The sequence below is a fragment of the Poeciliopsis prolifica genome, unplaced genomic scaffold (assembly GCF_027474105.1).
Source record: "Poeciliopsis prolifica strain line A6 unplaced genomic scaffold, Auburn_PproV2 SCAFFOLD070, whole genome shotgun sequence".
In the NCBI taxonomy this organism is placed as follows: domain Eukaryota; kingdom Metazoa; phylum Chordata; class Actinopteri; order Cyprinodontiformes; family Poeciliidae; genus Poeciliopsis; species Poeciliopsis prolifica.
This window is the reverse complement of record NW_026562445.1, coordinates 1,581,015-1,607,821: the sequence shown is the minus strand read 5'-3', so window position 1 is coordinate 1,607,821 and position 26,807 is coordinate 1,581,015. Positions and strand designations below refer to the sequence as shown.

Here is a 26,807-nt window from a genome sequence, read left to right as displayed (position 1 = left end):
GTTTTAACAATTAGAGCAGGAAGCTGCAGCAGTGGAGCGCTGGGTTCCCTCTGGATTTCAGGCATGCAGAAATGCTAAATTCCCACACTGTCCTGCGGCTCAATATCAGCTGCAAAACATCACAAAAAATAAGCACAAGTTGGAAAACCCAACGTCCTGTCGACCCGTTTCCCAAACAGCATTTGGTCTCCCTCTCTGCTGGCGCTCCGTGTCGCCGGATCACAGGACAGACGCAGCTAATCAGGTTGTTTATGAGGCCGAAGGAATCCGGGTCAGAACCCTCTGGGGTTCTGCTCTGGGTCTGCTTCACCAGAAGAGTCATCAGGAGGGGAAATGATCAGCTTTCCACTTAGTGACACAAAGCAGAAAGAGACGAGCTGATCGGAGGAAAATCAGATGTTTTTTTAACACCATGTGAGGAAAAAACAACATGTTGGCTAAAGTTAGATACCCTGTCCTGAAGCACTGGGACACTGTAAATAATCTTTTTATGATAAATTTCTAAAAATAACTGATAAAAACATGAAATTCCCAAACATGTTTGTTTGTGTCACACAACAAGATTGGTAAATTATTTGACAATTCAGAGATGGAAAGCAACTATATTTGTAATATTATTTAATATTGAAGTAGCTGCAGCCGTTTGTTTAACCCCCAGACTGAGAATGTTGAATGTGGCTCTATTGGCGTGAGACAACCAGGCCTGGAGCGATATGGAAACCAAACAGATTTGTGCCAGTGGAAGCGTCTGAGCGTCTACGATGTTTGGAGAGAAAAAGTTAGCCACATAAGAAAGGAAAAACAATTCCAGAGAAATAAAGGTACAAAGTGGTCCATTTTAGGCAAAATAGATAAAAAAGAGCTTGTAATTCACATCAATTCGAGCCAAGCCACACTTCACTTCAAGCAAATCAGATCCAGGTTTGTAGGAGTCCAGTTACACATTCACACCTCCCCAAATGAATCAGACCTTAACAGACTGGAGTTGAATTAAAGACCAAACTGTCATTTAAAAGCAGAATCTGGAATACCAGCCAATTGGCCAAAAGCTGACATCAGATCTAATGTAAGCAGCACAGAACATTGACCTGAATCAATCTGCATCAAAAGGTTTAAATGAGATTCATAAACTGTGAATGACGGCAAGTGCTTGGCCAAAACCTTTGGGAGTCTTGGCTAGAAAAGAAAGTATTTAAAAAAAAAAACAATGTTTAAAGGTTTCTGCACCATTTTGGTTTGGTCTTCTGACATTTTCTACACAAATTGATGCCTCCTTCATAGACATCAGCCCGTCTTCATTAGAGCCTAATACACCCAGTAAATAGTCCGAATATTGTATCGTAATATGCATTATTCAGAGTAGCTGTGAATATTGTATGAGGAGACTACATTTGAATTCAGACTGTAGTTCTGGACCTGGCTGATGGATGGAGACTTGAAGAGAATGGCAATAATTAGATGCAAAATAAAGTAAGGAAAATGAGAAGCGAGACAAAAACTGGAAGCAAATCTAGATTTTCAAATGCATAGAGTTGCTTCGTAAATTAAAGAGACGACGACGCGTTGATTGTCTTGGCCTTTGCGAGAGCGTCTGTTTGTGAAAGCTCCGGCTCATCAGTAAATGTGCTGATGCATGTCTTCAGCTGGAAAAAAGTGATCTTTCGTTCTTATCTCACCTCCTTTATAATATCCCAGCGTTCAGATTGGAACGGCACGAGATGAGAGAATCAGTTCGTATTCAACACGACTGAATGCTGTGCTGATGAAAGCTTATGCTGATAATAGCTTTTTCATTATGTCCTTAGCCAGGCTTGGCATTTCATTTTCTCTGGCACACAGAGAGACAAGTTAAGATTTCCACTGCTGCAGCTTTCAGAGGTTGCTGTTCTTTTCTGATTAGATTGTGTGTTTGGAATATTATTTCTTTTAAAGGCCTTCTGTATGCGCGATTAGTTTCTGTGGAGGTGGCCTTGGTGTGAGAGGCTGTTTTGAACTTAAAAATTAATCTCTCCGAAAATCATAAATCAGACAGAAGCAAGTCATTAACTCTACATTTACATATTTTCTATATTCCTCCATGTTCTCTGGTCACCATGTCCGTAAATATTTTTTCTAGATATTTATGGTCATCTTTAGTATCAGCCTCTTGTCATCCAGAAGGTCCAACATTTTCATCTGGACTAGTGTGAAAAATGCTAACTAAAATGACCTACAGGTGTTTTATCCACTGCTAATGACTTCATATCAAAAGTCCCAGCTAAACTATGCAAACACTCAATCTGCGCTGATGAAAAATTCTCACTTCAAGGTGCTTGAAACCGATGGCATCACTTTCCTAATAATTATATGTTTTTCAGAGTTTTGCTTATCCTATGTATGAGGGAAATTTTTTTTTTTTAATCTCAAACACGAGTTGAGGTAAACAAACATGGCCGACTGGGAAGAAGCAATGCCAAGAGTTTAATTAGTATTTTCAACAAAACAATGACACAAAGATGTCTCATGTCCACCAGACATGGTAGTTGTTAAGTCTTCTGTATTTTGGATTCTGTGTATCAGTCAAACACAGGAGGATTGACTGACATCAGTCCAAGGGTCAGGCAGGTCACTCCTGGGTCAGACAGACATCAGTTGTGTTTGATGTATTTTTAGAGATATCTTTTAGTCGTTAAGCTCACTGCTTTCCAGTGACCACAACGTGCTTCTTCTGTCTCGTTAGATGGATCATTTGTGATTTGACCTTTTTAACCAGATGACATTAAGATGTTAACAGGAAAATTGCTGGAAACTTGAGTAAATCAAACTACTAATGATCACGATGTTTGTGCAGCTGATTGTTTCCCAGAGAAAGGCTGGTGCTGGTTTACCTCTTAGCTCGGTTAAATCTGATAATAAAGACCAAAACTTTTACTAGAACAGAAAAAAACATCAGGGGCCAAGATGATTTGGTGCAACTCCAGTGGACTCAACCTGGATCCGTTTTAACTTTAGTAGCAGGTCTAATAAATTCAGTCTGTGAGTTGTTTTTAGTCTTGTCTGGGAATTCTTGGATTGTCCTAAAAATCTGATGTTTAGCTACAGATTTGCCAAGAAGGAGCTGGAGAGACCATGAAAGTATTTTCCACTTTGAAACGTGGAAAAGAACATTAGTATTGACCGAAGTGGGTGTGATTGAAGACCAGAGTCTGAAATGTTTCCACACCCTTTGGTTGCATCAGATTTTCTACATCTTGGATTTCTGTTTCTGATCCAAAGTCCTTTGGGACGGACAGGCGGTGGTGTAGGAGACCAGCTCGCTCGCTCGCTCGCTCACTCCGGCTCCCCCCGACTCTGAAGAATCCCAGTCATGTTGAGTAGAACCAGATGTGCTTGCTCCCACCTCTCTCTTGTAACCATCTCTCCTTTCAGTGTCTGCTGCCACTTTCTAAAGACGTCTAGGAGTAGATCACAAACCCGTTACTCCTGACAGCAGAGCACAGCAGCACAAAGATCTGTCAATCTTTCAGATACATTTTCTTTCAACATGTTTTGTCAGAAAGTCAGAAAATCTTTTTCACTTATCACAAAGATAAGGTTCTGGAGGAAAGTCCAGAACAGAGTCCCTCCAGCATGTCCTAGTTCTATGCTTCTGTGCAAAGTTTGACATTTGATATAGATTTCACTCATGTAAATTTATTTACTTCTACAATATTTTGACAGAGGATGCATTCACACCAGCTCTGTTTAGTTCACTTTAATTGAACTCCAGTTTGTAGGAAGTCCGGTTTGTTTGGGGAGACAAATGACTTTGTTTCTCATCCATTCTTAATTTTTTGACTTTTTCAGATCCTACTTCATGTTGTCAGACAGGTCCTGTATTAACTTGGTGTGATTTCTAAAACTTTTTTTTTGCCCTTAAGAAGCAGAGACAAAGTTAGAAGCAAATATTAATTCATGTATTAAACAGATTGCCAGATGATGGTGTCTGATCTCACCAACCAAAACATCATTAAAAATTGGTAGAAAGGACCTGGAGGAATAATGCAAGGTCAATCACCAGCCGCCTTTCCAAGCTGTGGTTCAAAGATAAAACAGAAACTTTGCTTTGGGTTTGCTTTTTTAAAATAATTTTAAAATATTTAGGACATGTCATTTACTTTTTAGGAAGTGAGGTCCTTCGTTCCCCCACAGTGTTTCCCCTGAAATAGATCTGTGCTGCTCAAATGTTTGATGCCATGACACCGTCTCCTAGGACATCATTATCAGAGATGCTCTACATGCATTAATGCTCATAATTCTGCTCTAAAAATACTGAAAATAAAATACTCCTCGTAGTGAAAAAGCTGCTGAAAAATCCTCACTATTTAATGATTTAAAAAATTAGCCAAATTCAGCCAGTGTGAGGAAAAGGAGCATATTTAATCCAACGAACACGGCGTCTCTCACATAAACCTGATCCACAGACTAACTGGGAACAATGTCCTTCATTGCTCCCTGCAGGATGCAACATCTCCACCAAGACAAAACGTAGGCGTTCAATCTCCTCTCTACAGCCACAGAAATCCTTCCCTCAGGGCCGAATCTGCAGCGGAGCGAACCGCGTCTCTGCAAACATGAAAACCTGCTGCAGATTGCAGGAGATTCTGTGGGAGACGACAGACTAATATTTAAACTTAAACAGATGGAAGGTGGAGGAAATTTAGACTTTTCTTAAACTTTCTGGAGAGAAAGACTCTTCCTGAAGTTTACAGGCTGATAATGGATACAATTCATTTAACCATTTAGACTTATTGCTAACAATATTCAAATAAATATAAAGAAATCAAATTTTGTAGACAAGAAAACAAATATTTTGATGTCTAAAATGCAATATCATTTGTAGCAAAGGATTCATCTGGAGGTAAAAAGAAAAAAAGTCATCTCTCAGTGAGCTCAGGACAAATCAGTTGATTATTGGATTAACTGATTAATAATTTATCGCAAAAGGTGCTTAAGAAATTTTCTGGGTTTTTTTAACCAAATTTGAATAAAAATTAGATTTGAAGATTTCTGAGTAGATTAAGGAAAAGATATGTTTTATCATTTTAAATGAGAAATGTTTATATTTCTTGTACAGTATTGAGTTTAGTTTCTCAGGAGACTCTTTTAGTAGCAGAGTCTCCTGAGAAACAGACACTATTGAACAAAAGATGAATCCATTCTGAGCTTTCAGAGGAAAAACGGATCCTTCTGACAACAAACATGATAAAACACAGGAAATGTTCAGCCTAAATTATTCTGTTTGCTGCACACAAGTCTGGTAAACACTCAAATATTCAGAGATCATCGGGGGTTAATAAATGTTTTCTTTACAGCAGAACTACTTCCTGTCTTGGAGTTGTTATCAGCCTCATCTTCCTGTGGTCCATTTCTAAACCAACCAGAGGCTCTGATGTGTTTGCACAGAAACAGTCTGTTGAAATAAGAGCAGCAGCTCTGCAGGGACATGTTGACACAGCAACTTCAGACTTATCAAACTTTTATATGATGTTAGCAAGAGAAAGAGAAGCAGTAGGCCTTTGTTTGAGTTCAGCGATTTATAACAGAAGTGAGGCAGAAACACTGCAGAAACCAGATTTCTCTCAAAGAAGAGAAAGCAGCTGTAACAACGTCCTAAATGCCTTAAATCCTTCACCAATAACCGTCTGTCATGCAGACCGTGGGGGGAAACCGTGTCGTCTGGTTCAGCTGAAGAAACTGGAACCAGTTTCTGTCAGTAGAACTGGTTCTTTAAGTGTGGAACGATGATAAAACGCATCTTCAAGTTTTTTATGACACAACTACAGACTGCAAATAAAAGGGCTCATGTCTACATACGTCCTGTATTCTTTACTAAAAATCTCTTAGAATATGTTTCTTCATCTAAATTGGGCATTTAGAGTCAGATAGTCTGCCTGGGAATTTTATTCCAAACAAACAATCTTTGACCTGGTGCCTAAAATCTGAGTCTGCTTCAAAACAACAATTAAATTTAAATGAACTTGGCTCCTAAAAATACACCAGAATCTCACTAATGGCTATAAAATGTCTGTGGTTCTGGGTGCAGCTTCATTAGAGACATTCAGCCATTTATTGACAATGGGAGGATAATTTGAGAAAACCTTCTTTACTTTATTGTAGAGGTAAAAACACTGGAACTATAATATAACCCAGTGTAACTCATTAAATGGAGACTGTGGCAAAGTTAAGAATAAACTTTTAAAGGCTTCTTGTCGAAAAATAGAGACAGCGGAGAGACAGAGAGAGAAAAACAAAGAGGCAGAAAAAAACAGAAACAGAGAAAGAAAGAGGAAAGTGAAAGATGGAGAAACAGTGAAAAATAGAAAAACAAAAGAGAAAGAGAGATAAAAAAAGACGTAGAAAGCCAGAATCGTCTTCCTCACCTGTTGAGTTTTCAGCCTCTCATGACATGAAGCAGATTTCTGTCCTGCACAAAAAAAACAAAATCACTTTTATTCCCTCTTCACAGCAAAATGTTTCAATTTTCATGTGTTTTCAGGACACAGCAACATGTGATTAGTCATTAATATCTAATCTAGGATCACATATCAACATCAGGGTTCAAAGTTCACATTCAATTGTAAATGTAACTTCTTATTATTTTGTTTTTAAATACTGAAGAAACCCAGTTTAGTGAAGTAAAACCGACTGCTCTCTCACACAGTGTGACGTCGCCTCTGGTTCTGCTGTCAAACCAAACTGATGAAAGGCTCCGTTTCCTCCACAGCTTAAAGTGTTTTATTACGTTTATTCAGACTCAATCTGGCACATGTGAACATCCTGGGAAACGTTTTAGTGGCGATAAATAAGTCGCTATACCTTTAAAACATCCGTAGCTCTAATATGACACCATGTCATAATGTTCATATTTATACTGGCCCCAGCTGCTGTAAATCTGTAGCTGCTATCAGCCAGGTAATAAATTGCTGCTGCTCTGCAATGTTCATTGATTTCCTCCATGATAATGATGGCCGCCGACCTGATTAACATCAATGAGATGAACTCTCTCCGGCTTGATGTTCAGTTACAGACGAGGCAAGGCGCTGTGGAAACACCAGAGCTTCTGGATGGAAATCCAATAACAGGAGGAGTTAAAATCGACGCTGCTATCAAATGACTTCGGCTTACAGAGAAAGGGAGGAAGGCTGTGTTAGACATGGGAGGGAGGCAAACATATAAACCTGAAAAGCTGCAGAGAAACGCCCGGAAAGCAAACAAAGACTGTAAACGGTGGGTTGTGATTTGCAGGCTGGTGCACATTTTCTCTCATGATAGTTTATTACAGTTAAAGTTGTTTAAATCAACTAAAAGGCTCTCACAGTCGGAGCGGAGGAGCCTTATAAATCAGCTGTGCACGCTCTCTTTATCTGAGAACTGGCAGCCTGAGAGCGGAGCGCAGCGGCAGCTCACCCGCCTCACATGAAGCCTTCGCCTCATTAACCAGCGGCGAGAATCAGGAGGCGAGGTGAGGAGGAAATCACAACGGGAATATGATGATGAAACGTTAGGAAACCCCTGCAAGATAAAACTAGACCGGAGCACACGCCGTGCTGCCACCCAGCAAGTCTGGCTGGACCAGGAATCTGTTGACAGAGGCAGTAAATATTCATATCAGCCGCTCACTTTACGTTGCAGCTTTTAGAAAATAAATAATAATGCAATAAAGCAGGACTCCCTCAGGTTATTCAGGGTAAAACTGATCCGCTACATGCATTATCTATGGAGTGCAGTTCAAAATAATACAAGAGATTAAAAAGAGTACGCAGCAGAAAGAGTCGACTACAACTGGAGGATAAATCAGGAACAGTTTAGCATCAGCAATAAAAATACTAAATAGTTTTAATTCACAGATGAAACAAAAACTATTGCATAACTCCCACAAGTCTGAACCGGAAGTGATCCGCCCCATCTTGGTAGGCAAATGCAGCGATGATCACAAAAGGAAAACGTGGAAACGCTTGACCGTTGCTGCAGACGTGACCAAGTCCCACTGTACGAAACGTCAGCATCAACCTGGCCTGTGAGCTGCTGGATAACTTCCCTGAAACCAACAAAACGTTTTTACTCCTTTAAGTTAAAGCAGCTGAGAAACGTTGGAGTTCAAAAGTGAACGGAGTAACGTCTGGCGTGGCTGAACAAAGAGCAGAACCAGTTTGAAAACAAGCTTCTTCATGCTTTGAACACAGAAAACAGCTGGATCCAGAGGCCACGTTTTGAGTATATAAATAGTTTCTGCAAACCAAACCACCCACTTCTACTTTGGAAGCTTAGATCATCCTCTGAAAACTCCCAGCATGCTGATTCTTCTGATTAAGTATCTGGTCAGGCAGCCGCAGGCCTGCACTGTTTCATGATTCCTGGTGAACCTGAATATTTTAATCAGGCCTACAGCGAAAGAATGAGAACTGGCTTTTCTTTAAAGCAGCATAAAAAACAGAACTGTCTGCAGCTTTCTGAGAGCATTGTGGGAAACTGAGCACTTTAATTTGGATGCAAAAGCCTTGTCCTCTTCCCTGAAGGCTCAAAAAGGTAAATCTAAGAAAAAACCTCGTCTAAAACATTCACATGTTTTTCAGCTTAGATTTATAGAGAAAAGAAAGTTGGCAATCTGGAGGAGTAAATCTAAAGGACGAAACTTAGTCATTATTTACTTTGAGCACAGAAAAACAAAAGATTACAAAGCTTTTGAGTGTTTTAGACATAACTACTATGACATTTTTACATCTCCTGCAATGAAACATGGTGAATATGAGGTTTCGTCGATTAGTCGTTTACATGCAAATGAATGAATCAGCTGTGGTTTGTGGTGAAATAAAAATAAATCTTGTTTCCAATAGATGATCACCAATAATCGGGCAAAGTTACGATGAAAAATTGATCAATTTCCTGATGCATTTGAATGTTTTTCACCAAGTATTCTGATATAATTATATCTTGACTGAAATAATTAATCAGATTAACTGTGATTAATCGGTTGAAATAACCAATTAATTTAATAATTGATTAAATGTTACCTGGAGATTCAAAAAGGAGTATTTGGCAAAAACACATTCAGAGCAGTAATTAAGCCAAAACTGTACAAAAAATATGAAACAAAAACACATTTGTCTTCGAATATGTTTTAGCCAAAACTCCTACAGTGACATAATTTTAGCTTCAGGTGGTTCAGATTTACTAAAAAAAGTGTCATTCTTACATTTTATACAATAAAATGTTTAATTTCTAATTTTTAAAAAAGAGAATTGAGTTATTTGCATATTTCAATGGATTTCTATTGTATAAAAAAGTTGAAGTGGTTAAATGAAAAATCTGTAGAATGTGTCATTTTAAAAATTTGATTAACCAATTACTAGAATAATTGATTAATCAATTAATCATGAACTGGAGACTCAAAAAAAAGTCCTTTAGAGCCATAATTAAGACAAAATTGTGCAAAAGATATTAGATGAAAATGCATTTGTCTGTGGCAGTTTTAGTAAATCCACACCAGCCAAGCTAATAGATTGTTTTTACATTTTAAGCAATGAAATGTTGATTTTCATATCTAAAGAGAGATAGTTATTTATTTGTATATTTTAATTTTCCAATTTCTAACGTATAAAAAAGGCATAACTGGTTAATTTTTAACCACTTAATTGATTACTTATAAGATTAAAAGTTGCAGTTGAATGTTTTCACTGCTTATTATTTTGTGAAAACATGCCGTAAACATTGTGGTTCAGATAACTGATGAAATAAGCTAGATCAAAACAGATCCACTATAAAAACTGCTCCAATTTTCATGCAGTCGACGATGATCAGATTAAAGAAAATTACTTTCAAATTGACTATTAAAGCAGCCATAACCGCAGTAATTGTTGTTGTTTGGTAGGAAACGTCCCATTCTTTCCCCTCCGTTTATCTGCTGTGAATATTTTCCACTGGTGGTTTCTCTCTCAGTCTCAGAGCTGCAGATCAGACCGAGTGGCTAATCCACTGTGGCATGGAAAAGAATTCATTTACACACTTGCACAGGTCTGTGCCTGTAGTGGAAGCTTTGCAGACAAGAGATTTCCTTTCACATCCAACTGAGACCAAAGTAACTCTGCGTGAAGAGTGTGGAAAAGATAAGCAGTAAACACACACAGACAAACAGACGTCTGTGTGAATATGGTACCTGTGGCCCACATGTGATAAAACACGACTTATAAAGCGGTCCTGAGGAGACACCAGCTGGACATAAACACGACCACCCTCCACCCACGTGTCTCTGCAGGCAGGAATTTGTTGGGACGTAATTACAACGAGGCGTCTGCACAGCATCCGATTAAAATCCGGAGGTTTTACAGCGGGCCTTTGAAGACTACCTGCACAAAGACTAAAGCCAAGCACTTCTTTCTGGTATCAATATCATTTTTTCTCCCCAGCGGTTTCATTATGGAAATACATGCAGCGCATAATGATAAAATTCTGCTGTGGATTCACATTCTGCGACTCAAGGCTACGCTCTCTCACTTTTCATCTGCACAGAGAGAACTCTTCCAGCTCTGAACAGCATGCGAATGGGAGGGAAGGGAAACTTTAAATGCGACAGTGATATATCGCAGCGCCAGGACGCGTCCCTGAACGCTATTCTTTCTTATGATGCTTCAGATAGCTGAGTGGGAAAAGCTGGAAAATCCAGAGGAAAAAAGATGGCTGGTATGCAACATGGATGCCAGATGGTATCAGGACTCGGAGTTTCGCCGGAAGACAGGAGAACATCCAGCGTTAAATCAGCAACATCAAAGCTCAAAGGAATGCAAGAAATTTTACGGAACAAATTATTTTTTACATCACAGACAACCTGGACTTTTCCACCATTATCAGCTGAAAAGTGCTTTGACAGGTGAGAAGCACTGGAAGGCTGGTGGTGCCAAGATGAGGAAATATGATACAGAGCCTTACACTTTATCAGCTTAAGAGGCGTCGGGGTTCATGCTCACATCTACTGGAGGAGGCGAGCAAATGGCCAGTAAACAGATGTAATTATCCAAGTGGAGAACTTTCAGGGGCTGGCATCGATTTTCTGCAGGGCTGAAAGGTTGGAAAGGCTGAGGCAGACGACGAAACTGAACAAAAAATTAGGATTTTATTGTTACTGATGGAACTGTGGATTTCAGAGTCGAAGTCATCAGAATCAAGACGGAGAGTCTTGATTTAAATTAGACAATAAGCATCAATTAGATCTGCAGGATGCGAGAGACCCAAAAATATTGAACATTTCAATGACAGTAAATATTGCGATGAAAATAATGATGTAAATATCGCGATGCCGATAATGATACATATCGTGACGACGATAACGCAGGTAAATTTATAAATATTGCAATAACAAGATCAGTTGTGATGTATCGCCAGATTTCTTCTTTCCTTTTGCTCTCATCTCTGGTTTCATCTCAAAGTTTTGCTTTTCCAAACAACAAGGCTTCTTCTGTTAGACGGTGTGATCATTTAAAAGAAAATGCCACCTGCTGAAGTCGGAAAAACTTGGCAACACAAGAAGGAAAACATGGGAAAAGAAGCAACTTCCTTCACCACTAAGCAAAGTAATTCTGACAATCTAACAACTTTGCAACAGAAATCTAAAGGTTTTTATTAAACACCAACATGATAACATGCTAATAATGGTAATTATTAATCCATATTCGTTAGAAAGCTGCTTTAGAAAACAATCTATATTTACAAAAATAAAATCTAAAAAGCTACAAAAATAAAAAACATTTTCAAGTCAGATGCACAAAAAGACCATCACTGTAAAAATGGGTGCAGTAATGCTTCAGATATGTTGTTCGAAATTGAGAGGTTATATAAAATACCACTTTATGAATCCAACAGCAGCATAAATTGTAGCAGTAGTTTCAAACCAATCACAGCTGTGGATTATTAGGACTTTAAATTGCAGGTTTTTTGTCCCATCATCCAACTCAAGTCAACAACAACCTGGTTTTATATCATCAGGAGGAAAATCTCCTAGAGCAGTTTCAGTTTGATTCGGTTTCTACTCATAAATAATTTACAATAGGAAGCACATTTCCACTGATTAGAATTTAAAGCAAAATCAATTTTCCTGCAACTGGACAGCATAGAAACAAGTCAGAGAAATAATAGCTTATATAACAGCAGATACAAACAATCTTCCACGGAAAATAACCTCTAATCACACAGCTGAGAAAATAAGAAAAAAACATTTTTCTGACATGATGAATAAAAACATAACTATAAATGTAGCATTTGCTCTCTGTGACCATGAGTGCTAAATGACCTTTTAGAAGAAAAACATTTTGAGCTCAGAGAGAAAAGATTCACAGCTTCACCGTCAGAAAAACTGTCGATTTTCACCAGGCAGAATGTAATTTATGCACGTAAATATACAGAAAACTCAACATATTCATGTGGTTTGGAACCACAGTCAACCACAAATCACTAAAATACCCAAATACTTCAAACCTCCTCTTAAAACTCATATCTGCCAATTTCAATAGGTCTAACATCAAATATACTTAAATATCCATTAATACAAACGGAATCCATCTGACCATTACAGCCACTGGACATTTATTTATGTTTAAAACTAGTAACACAAACTAGATTTGAAGGTTTTTCTCAGTAGCTTTAATTCATTAAACAAGAAAATCAAGGAAAACAACAAGAGTTTTTAGTCTTAAAGCAATAATCTCCACAGATATTTTGCAGCCACTGTGATCAATTAGCAGAAATGCAAAACAATATTTTTCCTCCGTAACCGTAAAAGTCGACCGAAACAAGAAAAGACGGGAGAAGTTCAGATTTCTGCACAAAATGCAGCTTTGGTCCAAAAAGTCGCAATAAATCATGTGCATCTCTAATCAAAAGCTTCCTGAGATTTTTAGTTGTTGGATTAGAAATCAGATGAAGGTTTGACCGTCTCTTTTATTTGGATGGTTTTATACCACCAGGATCTTCTCATCCTGCCTTCATGACTCTGATTTCAAAGCTTTACCTTCACTAAAGAGTTTTATTTATTTCATTAAAATTGTATTGAGTTAATAAATTGCACATCTTGTAGATGGCCTTGATGAAACTCTTTATTTCTACACCTATAAACTCCTTTTACAAGCTTAACAAGCAAAAACCATTTTAGATGGTTTTACTGAGATTTAATGACTCAAACACTTTATGCTACAGTTTAAAAGCTGCTGTGATCAAATCTGGTGAAAATGATGAATTATTTCAGATGTGATCAGGCGGCGCGTTTCATCACTTTACCCCCTCAGTGACGGGGATTATTCCCAGTTAGGATGAGGCTGATCCAGGACCAGCCGGGCCAATCAACACCTCACCGTCAACATCCACAACATTCCTTCAGAGCATTTTGGTTTCTCACACCTCATTTTAACTTGACCCATAATGATGTCAAATGTTTTCTATGAAAGTGAAAAGTTACAGTCCTCCTCTCTAACGATGCCGTGGTGTGAAACATGGTTCCTGTGGCAACAGGGCAGCTTTTGACATCCATAAAATAAGAAAACTGATCCACGTTCATTGGAGAGTTCTGATCAGGTTTTTAATAAATAAATACACATCTGAGCTCAACAATAAGGATATTTGTAGTTTTTAATCTGTTATTCAGGTTCACGAAGCTGCAATCCTTCATGGAGCTTTTCAGGATGCGGACGCCAACATTAGCATTAGCAACAAGTTTAGCATAGAGATGATACGTTGCAACGTTGGTTTATTTTCAGCTGGAGCTGTGAGGAATGGTTTCAGATCCTGAAATATCAGCAAAGTTCTCAGAAACAAACACCTCCATCCTGCCATTTGTACGAATACCTGCTCAGGTGCTTCTGCACAGCAAGAGAGAGACCCTGGTATTCATCTTCCCTCTCTGACAGCTTTGAACTGCCGTCATGGCAGCCGATCCGTCTTTCCCCGAACAGCAGGCAGGACAAGCAGCATGAACTTGCTCCTATGCTGGGCTCACATCACAAACCGTCTTCAGAGATCCTGTCACAGCAGCAGGGGAGCTCTTAGTCTGGAAACTCGCTTCAAACTCATCTGAGCCGAGATGTGCAGCCATAATGTCTTTCCACACAGGGAGTTGGTAAAATCAGCACATTTGGTCATGAAAAGTGCAAGATTTTGTGTTTTTATCAGAAAGTCTTCAGGTAAATTTATGTTTATGGGAAAAAAACGATGGATAAATTCTCACATAAATATATTTAAAATCTCGTGAAGAAAGCATGGAGATCTGGTGGGAGAAATGACACAAATACAAACCACAGAAGGAGAACAGCCACCATGGAGCTTTACCACTGCAAGAAAATATGAAACAACCCTAAACAAACCGAATCTGATGATGATTTGGCAGAGATGACACCGACTCTTTCACATATTTATCAAACATAATTACCTGTTTCTTCTAAGATTTGATTTGCTGAACTTACGAGAATAAAATGTCATAATATTAGCAGAATAATGATGTAAGAAAACATTTTGTCATAAACTGTGTCATAATATTACAATCATTCTGGTGATATGCTCCAGTCCACTAGGCGGAGTCTTGAGTAGGTAGCATTGCCTTTGTAAACATGCTGCTGTACTCCAATACGATGGACGACATGAAGAATAACGTAGCTTTTCTTCCTTCCTCTAACTTTCTTCTAATTAAAATGGCAACATCCAGTCCCATATCACTTGTTGGTTGGCTCCCCCTAGTGGTCTGGAGGAGTGACCAATGTTTTATATTTGCTTTTTTTCCCCATTTGCAGCGTTTTCCCTTCTGCTTCTATGTCCTGCCATACCAGCGTTTTCTTGTTTCATTTATTTTCAACGTCAATTCTTCCCTTAAAACTTCAGTTATGGGTAAAAACACGAAACCCAGCATTACTCATTAAACTGCAGTAGTCGCCCTGTTGCTTCTGCTGTGTCAGGCCTGTTCTTCGTTTCGGAAACTGATCAAACCCTGGCTTAAAAGTGGCATCAGAAACTCTCAGAAGCAACACGACAGGAAAAATAAATGAGACTCAGCAGATTTCCAGGAGGTTGACTGAAACTCTTCATCGCCTCTCGTTCCCCAGCTGGTGGTCTGATTGAACCCTCTCCATCTTTATGACCTCATCTTTCCTCCGGCTAATCACAACCTCATTAGACTACTGGAAGCATACTATATCATCACTGGATCTGTTTATTTCTAATATCAAATACTCGGTTTCAATCAGTCAAAAGGAAGCGATTAAAAAGTTATGAGCTGGAGGTATTTATGAAATTTGCTGTCTGCAAGGAGGGTAGTATTAACATCCATGCACATCTCTGTGGAGAGCTGTCAACCTGTGCTAATTTTACCTTCTTAAATCAATATTTTTTTACTACCGTTTTGAGAACTATTATTTTTATTGCCTCACAGCAGATTTGCCTCCAGAAAGCCACTTTGAGACGCTGCCGTTTCATTTGTCTCGTCTTTTTGGGTCGAGTCAAACAGCGTCCCGTCCCAGCTTTGTGCAAAATGTTAATTTTACGACTGAGCAGTTTACAGACAGGAAGACAGGAAAAAGTCATATTTCATTAATGGTTGGCATCTATATTTTAAGACGGCCATAACAAAGATTTCTACTTGGCCCCACAGCAGAGAAATGACCACCATATATCTGCTGGGCTTGATGGGGCTGTAGATCAATACCAGCGACTCGACCATTACTCGCTCTGCGAGATAAGATTCTTTTGGGCTCCCTGTTTTGAACTGCTTGACTAAAGAGAAATTCAAGAAAGTCATCAATTATTTGTCCCTTTCAGACCAGAGGAGCTGGACTGAACACATCCAGCCTGGGTTTAGAGCATAAATAAAAACATAAAATGTGGAAACCAAATGGGAGATTTATCAGAGGTATCTGTTTGGTCATCGGATTTATTTATTCAGTCATAAATAATGTTTTCATCTATAGATAATTTGGGATCTTTGAAAACTCAAATCAATCACGAATTAAATGAGGAATTAATTTAAATGATGGCTTTCTGCAACATAGTTAAACTCATTAAATCTTAATTGAAAAATATTTTTAAATTTATGTGCAAAGTGCATAAAAATGTTTTATTGAACAAGATTAGCAAAAACACAAAAGGAACTGAGATTAAAGTAGATTCAGAAACGATTTTCAATTCAAAACCAGTGAGAAAATCTAAATATCAAATTTGAAATTATTATTATTTTTGTGATGCTTAAAAATGTAATTAAAATTTGCAGGGCAATTGGACGAAAACGTAGCAAGAGGTTAGAAAAAGCTCAACGCAGAAAATTATTACAAGAGTTAAAACATGCATGCATTAATGCAACGCTGTAGATTTATGTGTTATAACTAAAAACAATTACTACAAAACCACAAACTGGAATACCTCATCAGTTCAGAGCTATCTGTCATCTGCATCCTGATATTGTAGTTTTGTAGCTTTATTTTTATATAATGTTTATTTTAGCCAATCACGGTGGGCCGGCTGGGACATTCCTCAGTCCGATTCTACCATCAAATATTTATGGTATTTATCTATTATCAAGTCAATTTAACCAGAATAGAAGCAATATGAGATGAGAAGAAATAAAATCACATTTCACTTTGAAACTATTTATAACTTTGTCTTTGAATCAGCCTCCAATCAGCCATTTTCTGCTTTAATACATTTAGCTTCTTAATTGTAAGTAAGTTGCTTGGTGTCGCTTTCAATCAAAGCACAGCTCTTTTCAGATTCCCACCGCCGCAGTTTCCAAACACTTAGACCTTAAAAATGATCTCACTGATAGATGAACTGCAGCTGAAGAGTCATAACAACAATTAGGCCACGTATTCATCCATCTCCTCAGTTTAACACAGAGCGCTCTCGGGGTTTAGAGGAACTAATTCAATGAATCATGTTTGACATCCAGCAGAAATCTGGACACACAAACAGTGAGAACTCGTCCCGTTTCCCCTGAGAGCGGCTGACATCTTGATTTAGAGGCAGATAAGAGTCTGACCAGAGATGTGTCTGGATTCAGATTCCTGCAGGTATCAAAACTCACTTTAGCTTCTGCTCTCTTGGGCTCTGCAGCAGCAGATTACATCTCAATCCAACTCCAGTCCGTTTGTCTGGAAAGTTTGTTGTGTGTAATCGACCTCTGGTCCGTTTACGTTCCTTGGTCTCGGTTTGATTGAAGTGAACTCTGGAGCAGGAAGTGGGCTACAACGCAGGGGTTTCTGGGTAAATCCAGATGATGACGACAATGCAGATGTATCTTTTAATACAGATTATCAACGGATGGACGTTATTGCATTTTACACAATAAAAAGTTGATTTAATTGAATTATTTGCATCTTTTAATGTTTTTCTAGTGCTTAAATTAAAAACAATCTGCAGAATGTGCCAATTATTTTTATCCAATTAACTAGAAAAATAATCAACTTTCTTATTGTTTGGAATTGGAAATTTTACTGGACCGTAAATTGTCACAAAAGTTATTGCGGTAAATGATAATATTGTTGTTTTGAGATCATTTTCAAGTAATAAAATGTTAATAATGGCATAATAATTCAAGAAAACTTTAAATTCTAATTAACATTTGGTGCTGGAGCTGGAAGACAGTTATGAAGTCTCTGTAAATAAGATGTTTTTGCTTGCAGTGAGAGAACGACAATCAACTACTAAACACTGAAACACCAAAACTCTGGAAAACGTTGGGAGATCTTGAATACTTTTTCAAGGTTTCCAAATATTAATCAGAAGGCTCTTAAACCAAATCAAACATGTACCATTTTCACCCCAAAGTTCATCTTATTTTGCTTTTCAATAATAATAAATGTTTATCAGTCTGCATTTGCTCAGCAGCCGGTCAGTTTGAACAAGATGACCCCAGATTTCCATTCACACTCGCTGACCCTCACCGTCTCTCGCATGCGTGTTTGTGGATGGGTGGACATGCTTCCATTAGTTTTACACGATGCGAGTGGACGGTCACAGAACACTGAGCAGGAGACGCAGGAGGGAAAGTAAACAGAGTGAAATCTAATCTGTCCTGCAGGCTCAGAAGCAGGATTGTGGTTCATTCAATAAGCTGCGGCATGGTGGCACTCAGCAGAAGCGAGGTTGGGATGAAAGTACACAGGATGCTGAAGATCAAGGAGGACAAAGAAAACAAGAACTGATAGTGGAAATATCAGGGAAAACAAGCTGCATCATTAACTTCATCATATTTTGAGTATTTAAGTATTTAAGTACCCATCAGGTCAGAACCACCCACCATACTGCTCACCATGTTTCAGTGGAACCTAACAGAGGCTGTTGGTTTATAGTTATGTGCAAAATAAATTTTAACTTGTGAAGTTGAAACAGGAGAATTTGATTTGAAACACTTTGATACCCAAATAATCATCTAAACACTAACAGTCATGAAAAGCTTGAGTTCAAATCTTAGTCATTTCGTTTGTTAGCAGAATTATAATGAACTACAATTAGCACCCAAAATTATAGCTATTAGCATCATGACCGTCATTATTCCAGCTTATTGAGACGGAGGTAAAAGTAGCTTTTAGCTCTGTTAGCAATGTTTCCCCGGTAGCAGGGTTAGCTACATCTACGTGTTGTTGTTGTCTTTTAGCAATGTTAGCATTGTTCTGACACTTGCACTGAAAACAAATAACCTAGCATTGATTAACCATGATTTGCTAAATTTAGCACTGGCATTAGCATAATTAGCATGGTTTAGCTACATTTGACAGGATGTAGTTAGCAGAATTAGCTGTTTTAGGAAAGCTTTAAATATTAGCTACAGTTGATGTTAAACTGTCATTAGCTTTGTTAGCAATCTGAGCAGTGATTGTCAGCTTAAGGCTGTGGCTCCACATATAAAATAACATGATAAAGAACAATAATAATTTAACCAATTCTCAGATTGTAAAGAAGTCTGAATGCAATCGCATTTAAATAATAGCATGAAAAATATAAATAAATTAGATTTCAGCTAAAAAAATGGAATCGGGCATCAGGATCTTGTTAAAGTTCTGTTTTTATTCTGACCGTTTTGAAACCAAGAAAGAAACTGGAGCCTAAAAATAAACATCTGGCGACAGAAATTCAACCTAGAATCTCCTGCAGAGGAACATAAATCTGTTTTATGGATGTTTTCATTTCTACTACTATGAAGAACAAAAAGCTTTACAATATCCCCCAAACCTCATTATGATCAAGCTCATCATCCAGCTAAGGTCATCATCTCAGCAATTATCCAGAAAGAGAAAAAAATTAATTCTCAAAAAAAATATATATATATAAAACTGAAGTTCTGAGTCTTTTTCCTCCAATCTTCGCTGTGACAAAAACCTGAGCAGGTGCAGAGGTTAATTGGAGCTTCCCAAACGCTTCAGTCTCAAGGTTAATGGGGATTTCTGTTCAGGGTTACAAACCGCCTGCAGGACAAATTGGCAAATCTGCAGCGATGGAAATTAATGGTTCTGAAGGCGTTCGACCAAAGAATTTTAATATTACCAGGTGGGAAACTAAGAGCAGGACTGATGATGAACAGAAAGTTGCACAATCAGCCTGGAAATGTCAAATCTAAAATTACTAAAGAGTTGCTTCAGGAAACAAAACAATAAGTTATGTTAATGTCTCTTATCTGCAGATGGAAAGTAATGATCCAAAGATATTCAAATTCACCACCTTTAAGGTTCCAAATAAGAATTACACTGCAAAAGTATTACCAAGTATTTTGTCTTGTTAATATTAAACAAAAATAACTTACAAGAACTTTTCTGCAAGATATAAAAGCTTATTTTAGGTAAATAATTCCTAATACTGATGAAAAAGAACCAGCTCCAACAGCAGATTATTTCACTTATAACACAGGAAAAATGTCAAGTTAAAGTTTCAATGATCTGCCAGAGGAGTTAGAACTTTTACATCAAATGTTAAGTAATTATTTACAAGCTTCTATATCTTACCAAGAAGTTATTTGTAAATAGGCAAAAATAAGAAGAAATCTTGCTGCATGATACAGTGAGTTATTGTGATAAATTATACTATTTTTGTTTCAAGACAATTTTTTAGCAATCTGAAGATAATAATGACATAATAATGCAAGAACACATTCTCATTTATCACTAAACTTTAAATCCTAATGAATATTTTACACTGTAAATGCAAGAAGTTTTAAAAATCCAAACTAAACAATCAAAAAACAAAATGTCAAAATTGTCCTTCAAAAACAGGAATAGTGGAGACCAAAAACTAGACATATCATCATCCAGTAAATCATAAAAATAATTAAAAATGCTAGTTCATTTATTGTGTTTCATGCCAGTGTGAGTCAGTTTTGTTTTTTAATCGTATTTCGACATAGCTGGTAAGATTTGGAGTTTTTGCAGAGTTTCCAGATAAAAATGTTTTGTGAGACATTAAGGTGAAACATTTCAGAAAATAAACTACTGCAAATTTAATTTTTGCAAACAGAAACTAAAAATGTACAAGGACATGATTTTTGGTTTCTGTTGCTGCGGTATCAGCGATACCAGAGATTAAAGACTGTATTTAACACGTCTAGACGTGTCTTTACCATTAAATCACAGGGAATGTCGACTGTAATTTCCTCAGAGAATCTAACCTTCAACACAAACCGATGGATCATTTTCTATTTTAACCTGAGCAGAAATACCGTTTTAAAATACAGAAATCATTAAAGCGCTAATCAGGACTCTGCAGACAAAACCGTCCAGTTAAATCCAGGCGGGCGTTATCAGCAGCTTTCAAAGGAATTTCATTTCCAATATACAGACTGTTGAAGGTCTAATTTCCTGAGCGGAGCAGCAGATCATTCTGTCTGTGTCACCGAGAGCCAGAGTCCAAAACTCAGCAACAACAACAGGAACAGGAAGGGAAAAAAGAAAAGAACGTCGCTGGGAGGGAGGAAAAACGAGACGCAGAAGGAGGGAGGGAGGGAAAGATAAGAAAGAGAAGTCTGAGGTGAATAGAAAGTGAAAATTAGGACACCTGGTTTGATGGAGGCGACAGAACAGAAACAAGATGGAGCAATCACTGCTGGAAAAACTTTGAAATCTTCCTCCAGCCTCAAAGACTCAGCAATCTGCAGGCAGAAGTAATTATTATTGAGCTGTATGGGAAACGGAGAGCAAATAACTTATAATGGATTTACTGCCATGTTGGGTTTTTATCATTCTGACTGCAAGTTTATGATCAGATGAAAGAAATCCAAGCTATTGCATCACTGTGATTATTAAACCATAATTATTTGCATTGCAGTTTTTTATATGTTGTTCTAAATAATTATTTTTAAATATTTTCTGTGACTCTTAACTTTCTAAATAAATATATTAATTTAGTGAGATTAATCATTAATGATGCAGCTGCATTCAACCAAACTTTATTTATACAAAGCACTGAACAGATAGAAGGAAATAAAAAACAAAAACATCCACAGAACAGATGCAAACAGACAAAACACCAAGAAAACAAACAAACACCAAGAAGGCAATAACAGAGTTTTAAATCACAGAGTAAAGTTGCTCACAGCAAATAAACCTGCAGCTTCATCTGCGAAGGTGGAAAACTAGTGCAAACAAAACTCAATGCTGCAACCACAAGGAAAATATGAAATGCTGCAATCTTGTGCCACACAATGGAGGTCCTCCCACCACTAGGGGGAGTCCAGAGGCAGTAATATCTTCATAAAAATGCTGCTCTTCTCTTTCTAAAAGTCATGAAGCTTTTCTTTCTTCCTCCATCTTCCTTTCAGTTATTCTGTTAAATCCTAACATCCCGTCTTTACTGAGGTTCAATTTGTTGGTCGAATTTGCTGCTGAATTATCAACAACAAAGATATTTACATTAATCAACCATCAAATCGGTTCCATTTCATGTGCTTAGCAGCAAAATAATTAGATATTTATATAGTTTTCAATTAAAATGTGACTAATTTTGATTAAATCATTACAGACAGAATTTTAAAAATATTAATCCAGTTCTACCAGTAATATTTACATTCAGTTAATATTAAAGCATTTCTTCTCATGTCTGACTATGTCTGCCATGTCTGCCGATTATCATCACAGGACGAAAATTATGCCTCCAAAATGAGGATTCATTCAAATATATGAATCAACAGTAAAACATGTCAGTTTCTGGAAAATTGTAACAAAAAGTGCTTTTTATCATTTTTAATCAGCATCCGACGTCCTTGAGAAACGACCTTAAAACATGTTTTTGTTGTTTTATTTGGCATCATCTCTCTCTGCCACTTGTTCATTAATAAGATGCCTCCTGTGGAGACACACAAGCTGCTTCTCATCCAATCACTACATTTCCATTTCAAAACCAGTAACTTTCCCAGGACCTTCACTTCACACCACTCATTATTTTTAAATTTAGCTAAAAGATGTTTTCGGAATCATTGCAGATGAGATGAGGAAGGAAAAAGTGCTTCAGTCCGTATTTATTTGTGGAACAGCGATGTGATCAACTCCAGGCGTCCTTCATTTATTTAAATAAAATCTGGGAAACTTTTTAGTCTTTTTTCAGATGCTTGAATGTTGCAGCTCTGAACTGGTTCACCCAAATATTTCTGCTGTTATATTCAATTTTACATAAGCCTGGAGTTCCGCAGGGTTTTGTCTTGGTTATTTTATATTCATTTAACCTCAAACTTCCTTATACAATATTGGGAAAACGTGAAAAAAATGCAAATAAAAAATGATTCAATTCATTTTGCAAATAAGAAAATAAATACTTTATTGCCTAAAATGCAATAATGTTCAGTGAATCTGAACCAGCTGAAGCTAAAATTAAATCACTGGAGGAGTTTTGGTAAAACATATTTACAGAAATGTGTTTTATGCTGAATGTATATTTTTGGTTTAATTACTGCTCTGAATATGTTTTGGTTTTTCTGAGTTACTAAATTAGTTGATGAATATTTCAACAGCGGATTAATTATGGTTAATCGTTCCTATATCCAACATCAAACTGGAGCAAACTGATCATGAAATGTGGATGCTAACATTAGCATTAGCTGCATCAGAATAATTGATTACTGCTCTGTGACTGTTGGCTGCAGCCCCAGCATAGTTTGTAAATAACAATTTCCTGGTTTAGTTAGCCAGAACACAGTGAGTATTAACAAGTATCAACACTAGTTTTGGATAAATGAAGCCCAAAACGCCTCCAGAACCAGTAAAAACATTCAGTTTATCTCTGGTCTTCAATCCTTGATTTCCATCAGGGTGAAACGTTTTCAAACTGAGCGGTACGATGGCGACTTGACCGCAGCGTCCTCACATTCCTTCATAATCAGAGCGGCAGCCGGGAAATGTAAACATCTGTGTGTGTGTGTGTGTGTGTGTGTGTGTGTGTGTGTGTGTGTGTGTGTGTGTGTGTGTGTTTACAGCCTTTTATGACCCCTCCTCCTCTCTAATTGACACAACATTAAGCTCTTTGGAGAGCGAGGGACACGCAGAATATTCATCAACGAGGACGCAGTCGCTCGACCTGCAGAGACTTCACTAATTCGACGAGTAAACATCACTGATGGGGCTTTCTGTCTCAATTAATGCAGCGTTTTAATGAAACCCCCCTTTAGTTTCCCGTTTTATTATCTGGGAGTGAAGGGCTTCACATTAGAGAGGGAGGAGAAACAAGAAAATGATGAGGGAAAGTCCAAGGCGTCAGAAAAGGACAGAGAAAGTGGCGAGGGAACGAAGAATCCAAATGATCAGTCACTTCTGAGGTCAAACGGTCTTTACTGCAACGAGAGTCATAAAAAATCCCAGAGGGAGAAACGGGGAGGAACCAGTAAAAATAGCTTTCCAGTTCATCAGAACCATTACTCCCACGACCAACGTCTGGGTTTGTTTTTGAAAAACAAAAGAAGAAAAACTGAAATATGAATTTCAGCTGCAAGATCTAAAAATGTGTTTCCTGTAGCAAGAAAAACAGATAAAAAAAAAAACTTTTATGAACCTGAAATCTGGAACAAAAATCGAGAAAACTGCAAAACAACCGAAACACTGACAGCTAAAAATCATAAAACCTGCAATATTGATCAAAATATTTGATCATATCTGATTTATGATTCTGTTGATGGCATTTTGACAAAATGTAATGTTTCATACAAAAACAAAATCTTACCAAGTATGTTTGGTTTGGATTCCAGCAAAAATCTCTCAGGACACTTGAAATAAGACAAAAACTAATTACAGGAACTTTTCAACTAGTTTTAAGTCAATGATTCTTGAATATTGATAAAGAGAACTACCTCAACTGACACTTAAAACAAAATTTTCAAGCTAGAATCAATATCCAAGGATTTTTGTAAGTGAAATAATCTGCCAGATGAACCAGTTCTTGTAAATATTCAAGTATTATTGACTTAAAACAAGATGAAAAGTGAACTGGAAGTCAGTTTTGTCTCATTTCAAGTGTACTGAGATTTTTGCACTGAAATCTGGACCAAAAATACTTGATAAGTAAGAAATTCACTGTAAAAACTACTTCACAAACAAAACTAAACTACAATTTAAAACCATCCATAAATCCATAATTCTTCCTGAACATCAGCCGAGTTCAGTTTTTCGTTTCGCAGCCGCCTGGTTTCCTGGAGCCCAGCTGCAGGATGTTTATCTGCTCATATCTCACCAAATAAATGTGCAACCAATTATTCAACCCACGTACAGCGAGTTGCATGGAAACGAGGTTTTAATTCACATTGACAGGATATCTGTAGAACATGGACGGAACTGGAGCGCCGATGTCCTGACCTTCCCACAACCCTCTGATCTGCTCTTCATTCTAGCAGGAATCCCCACTGAGAAGCTAAAATTACCTCAAGCACAACACACAGAAAGTCTCTCTAAAAAGACAAACCAACAATCAGAAAACTGCTGACACATCTCACAGCAGGGCATTAAAACCCGACCCAGAGTCTACTGCTGCTCCGAAAAAACAACAACATTTGGTTTCATTTAGCAGAAAAAAAACTGCTAAAGCTTTATTTTACTGCTTTGTTTTGGACACAGAGGAATAAACAAACTAAAGACTGAACCAAACAACAAACACAAGGATGAATCCAGATTTATTCTAACTCAAAAAACTCATTTACTCTTTATGGCATTTAAAAAGAAAAAGTGTAAAAGCTCTGACTATAGGTAATAAATCTGACTTTATTCAATCAATGACTCAATTAAGAAGATTAGTAAGAAGACTGTGATTCAGGTCAATAAAGGGTTAAATTCACATTCATGTGGTTTGAAGACAAAATTCAAGTGAAAACTCCAGATTACATCTGTAACCAGTAAAAGGAACTGGAAGAACTGGGATTGGAAGTGAACTGTGTTGAATGTTACTGGATCAGCAACAAACTAATGAACGGATTTATCAGCTGCAGGTTAGATACTGACGGTTCATAAACGCTCAACAAAACCCCACAAAGACGCTTTCAGAGCGTTTTCGACGTTTGTCACATTTTTTGTTTTTTAATTCCTAAATTATGACGTCAATTTGTGTCATTTGGTTTATTAGAGAATTTATCATCTTATAAAGTTTTAGTTTATTTTCTTTGCTACTCTGGGACAAAGTTTTTATTTCTCTAGTTACATTAGAAAATTCCTCTCATAAATCTGCAGTCTGCCTTTTTATAGAGTAATATTTATTAGTTTATATTTTAATGTTAATTTAGTTTTCAGTTAAATCTTCATTTTTTTAATTTGTTAATATAAATTTAACTTTGATTACTTTTACTATTTATACTTATTTTTAATTAACTTATTTAATTCAATCATAATTTTATTTAATTTGTAATAATTTTATTAATTTATTTTAGATCAATTATTTGCGATCAATAATAAAGTACAGATTTACCCATTTTTTTACTTAATAAAAATAAATTAACACAAAAGAAATTAAAAAAAATACAATTGGGAGTACAAATGAGAGCAAGTATATTTAATAAAAATTACATAAAAAATATTAAAAAGAAGAAATCCAGTAGCCAATAGCAGCAACTTAAATACAATTTGACAAAAATATATAATTTAGGAAAAAACACTCAAAAATAAAAGTTGGCCAGTTATTCAATAATTCACTCAACTCTTTTTTTAATCTTTGTTTTGATGAGAACATCCAACATGGATGATATGAAACATCTGCAGGAAAAGCAGATGTTCCAATTAAAAGACTAAATTTAAACAGCAAAGATCAGCAAGTTTTAGAAAGAGGAACTTTGTGGCTGAGAGAAGCAGGAGAGAAAATCTGCTTCTTTTGTGAGCTTGTTGTTTAATGTTCCTGAGAAAAGGCTAACAAGGAAACCTGAGGAGGCAAAGAACGAAGCCAAGCAGCAGAAATAAAGAGGAAGGCTGGAAGCCAAGCTGAAAGGATCCGACTCACAGGAAATGAGAACAACATGAACTGTAAGCAAACTAAACACAGAAAAGCAGCAAAAATTCTCACTGTAAGCAGCTGTTGCACAACACGCCTGCTTACCGCACAACTAAAGGCTCAACGCTGCTTTTATGGCGCCATGTGACCCTGATGCCTCCAACATGACTCAGAAACCAAAAAATGACTGCAAGCAGTCAGGGTGTGAGGGTGACTTCAGAACGAAAAACTGAAACCAGCAGCGTCTGCCGAGACACGCTCTACTTCAGACAGGAACCGGTGGGAAAACTGGATAAATCACTTTACTGGTTTAATAGATACTTTTTGAAAAACGTGGATTTTTTAAACCAATGAACTCGTTGGGTTTCTGTGGTTCATGATGACATCAG

The 26,807-nt window shown here is 37.2% G+C and overlaps 1 protein-coding gene across 1 annotated transcript in view; it reads right to left on the bottom strand.

Annotated features, from left to right (window-relative positions):
• The window catches only part of LOC129351869 (plexin-B2-like), a 104,049-nt gene that overhangs the window by 65,980 nt on the left and 11,262 nt on the right, over positions 1-26,807 (bottom strand). Inside the window, 1 exon segment of the mRNA XM_055020690.1 lies at positions 6,402-6,440. The gene's annotated coding sequence lies outside the window, so the exon portion shown is untranslated.